Source organism: Benincasa hispida, chromosome 2 (assembly GCF_009727055.1).
Source record: "Benincasa hispida cultivar B227 chromosome 2, ASM972705v1, whole genome shotgun sequence".
Classification (NCBI taxonomy): domain Eukaryota; kingdom Viridiplantae; phylum Streptophyta; class Magnoliopsida; order Cucurbitales; family Cucurbitaceae; genus Benincasa; species Benincasa hispida.
In genome coordinates this window covers 38720205-38724293 of record NC_052350.1, presented here as the reverse complement: position 1 = coordinate 38724293, position 4089 = coordinate 38720205, and positions in this window count along the sequence as shown.

Here is a 4089-nt window from a genome sequence, read left to right as displayed (position 1 = left end):
CCATTGCTTGTTTAAAGGATAATGAGTCCTCCAAACCATCATCAGGTATGACAACTTGAGTTTCTATCAAACCTATGTAATGGAAAGGCTATTGAACAACCCTCCCACTATGTCAAGTCACTCAACTCTTGAGAAGGATGTGATGGACCAGTTTCATCAACTCTTGTTGAAAAACCAACTTGATCAACAACCCTTATTGATTTATCTGTAGCTTTTGTGGACATTTCACTTAATACTAGATTACTGTGAGGTTGATGATTTTTATGTAGTCCTCTTCTAAGGATGTAGCATTTGTCTATACAAATACTTTATCGTCTACAGTATTATAAAAAAAACCACCTTTTGTCTCTTTTGATTTTTATGTAGTCCTCTTATAGGCATATTTTGAATGGTGTTCCTGTTTCTTCGGGTTCTGTACTAGTACATGTGTTGGACATACCCAAGTCATAAAGTGACCTAAACTACCTTTATGCTCTCTCCATAACTCATAAGGTGTTTCTGAAACACTTTTTGAGGGAACCATGTTCAAAATATATACTGTAGTCTATACTATGTTTCCCTAGAATGAGTTAGGCAACTAAGCATAACTCATCATAGAACGAATCATGTCCAATAGGGTTCTATTTCTCTCTTTTTGCTACACCATTCTGTTGTGGTGTGTCGGGTGTTGTTAGTTGAGATTGAATTCTAGGTTCTATCAAATCCCATTAAGCACATAGATTGATTAGAACATTAGATTAAGTTGGCCAAATATAACCTAACACATCTCTATTCCTTAGATTTCGTTATCTTTCGTTACTGGGTGATCCTAGAAAAGTTAGCAATCAAAACCATAACTATAACTAAAACCTATTGATACTCAAATTAAGCATGCTATGGATACAATTACAGATACCTACAACGTGTATAAAGTGGGGCGAACGAACATAAAAGTGTTAACAATTTAGTTGTCAATTAAATCTACAAGCGTGCTCATCCTAGAAATTAAATCAAGGAATAGAAAACAAACATCAATAGAGAAGTCAAGAATATTACAAGAAAAATCTCATTAAACCTTAAAAACTCAAGTGTCGTTCATCAATACATGAATCCTGACGCCAAAATAAAGATCACAGTGTAAAACATAATGAAATCTCATGGGTTTTGGCCAAGAATGGATGAAGCTAAGCCTAATGGCGTAAAAATTGCTAATCTCTCCTCTCTCTGACCTAAAATCGAAGGAAAATATTTATAAACAGTGCACAACACCGTGGCACTCTTGTTGCATAGCGTAGAGATGTGAGGTTGCGCAGGTGCAGTAGCACTCTACACTACGCGCGCAAAAAAATCTTTAGTGTCACAACACCATAGGACAATGTTGCGACACTCTCCAATTATCCGAAATCTAAATTCTCTGGAAAATTCACTGGGCAAGACACCGTTGTGCTACTGCTCGACACTTCTCAAGGGCATTTTCATCATTTTTGCTCCTTAGAAGCTCGGTTGCACCTTGTAGCTCTTAATTGCTTTAAATTAACCTCGAATGGCTTGTAACAGTTGATTGCCTAGATGCCCGAAACCTATAAAAACACCAAATAAACACATTAAACACAATAATGACCTTGAATTAAGCAGAGCGAGATAACACATTTTCGGTGCTATCATTCAACATAAATAATCGAGGTATCTGAGGATCATTGTACACTACACTCATTTGGAGTTTCTTCACGACTGAGGATGCTATATGAAATCTTGAACATTATGTAGTTGACATATAGGTGGATCATGTTCAGATAATAATATAAAGGGTATGTAGTATAAAGATAAGTTGGGAACCTTACCCTGGTAATACTATGGATACGACCCACTTGATAATTGTTACAAATGTTTTTTTCCCAATTGTTCATATTGAGAGATGTGAGTAGGGGTATCCTGGACTGTGAAGTAACCTAATTTGATAAATTTTACTTTTATAATGCATGTTGGGGTCGCGACCCCTAGGGATAGCACCATGAGATTGATACCTTTTGTCGATGTAATGAGAGGCACAGCAGCATGAAACACAATTCAAAAATACATTCCTAGGCTTAGATCTTTGTTGGTTTTATTGTCGATGTAATGGGAGTCCTTTATTGCTTTGTTGATCTATTTTGTAGGAAATGAGCACTTAAAGTAAAGCTAGCCAAATTTTGAGTAAAAAGACCAAAATACCCCTTAGAATAGTCAAACATTGACCCAGGGCAAAGAATGAGTCAAAAGAGGGCTAAAAATGCGAAACATAGCATGATGCATTTTCCTAAATGCTTTTTTTGTATAGATTCTCTAACGTTCGTCATCTTTAGTGCGTCATTAAAAGTCTGTGTATCATCCGTCATTGATAGTGCGTCATGGAATGGTAACTCCATGGTACACAATCCTTTTAGACTTTTTATAAAACTTCATCAAGGCCTTCACTAAGGGGCTGAGATCTAGGCAAAGACAACATTGTGGAGTTTCAAAAGAGTGGAGATTTGAAGAGATCACTGGGTTGTGATTCTGAAGTTGAGGACAATAGTCAAGAATCTGACTTGCATCTTTTTCTATTTTTATTTCTCTATTTCTTTGAGTTTGGATACACCATGAATGGTCTATATTTATGCTATACCCATGAGTGATTGATTTTTAATTCAAGGGTTTATGATTTTTGTTATTGGATTATTTTAGGCTAAGTTGATTGTTTCTTGGAATTGATTGATTGCATAGATTATTTTAGCATATTTATTTTCATTGCTTCAAAAATTGGTCGTTGCTTGAATGATAATTACTTGGTATTTTTCTTGAGAGAGAAGGCATTGGGTTATAACTTGCATGTTAGATTTTTAATCAAATATGCATAAAAGTGATAGAAGATTAATAAAGATCAAAGAAAATCGAGAATACTAATGCTGCACTTAATTAATCAATTGCATGAAAGTGATTTGATAATTAGGTGTTAGATAGGGTAGAGCTCAAAAGAGGAAACCTAAATTAAAGACTTTTAGACCTATAATGTCACACCCTGCCTCGAGCTCGCCTCCTGAGCCCGAGGGGAGGTGTGAAGGACTGCAAATACCACCCTTTTGTGATACCTACTGCCTATCTGAAACTCTTACTCTCTTAAAAATTTAAGCTAAAGATGTAAACAACAACTGTTTGATTAAGCTCATTTTATTATAAAATAGTACAACACTTATAAAAGTCTCAGGCTTAACTGTAAGTTTACAACAACAACTCTTAAAACCCGGAAGTGTGACTGTGGCTGTGGCAGACCTTGACCTTAGCAGCACCCTGGAACTCCTTACCTTTCACTACCTGAGAAAAAAAACATGAAAAAAAAGAATGAGTTTCAAGAAGCTCAGTGAGTGGTAAACAACTTTTAGAGTCTATTTCAACTCATAATAATACAAGCATATAAAAAATACGAGGTTACATTCAAACCTCAGCCTTGAATGAGTCTATTCTCAACTCTATCTACACGCACGGTAGATAGTTAAACTGATACTACTCATAATGAGTCTGTTCTCAAACTCTACCTATACATACGATAGATAGTTAAAGTGATACTGATCATAAATGCTTACTCTCTTGTGTTTGCTATGTTTCCTATGTGCACATAGATCCTCGTTTATGGGCTCAAAAGCTAGGTCTTTCGGCCCTCTGACTATCCCATACGAGGTTTCTCTCACAGGCTCAGGAACTAGACCTCTTGGTCCCCTGACCATCTGATAATGGGCAGAAATGCACGTTATCATAGTGCTAAGTTCCTAAACAATGTTGGAATTCGTTGATGAAATATGTTAATTTGCGTCCATTAAGCATCAATTTCATAATATTGCGGTCGCATGCATTCATCGCATTAGAACAGTTGATTTTTTTCGTATTTTTTTGCAAAATATGTATTGACGCAATGCAAGAATTGCGATCATAGGAAATCATCGGTGGAACGCAACTTCACCGCAAGGCTTTGCGATGATTATGCTCACAAACATTCACTTGAGAAGGATCGCCACAACTTGGTCAGCGCAACTTGGTGGGCGCATCTGGATGAAAGGCTAATTAATCACGATGGGACAGAAAGCTGATGACAGTCGA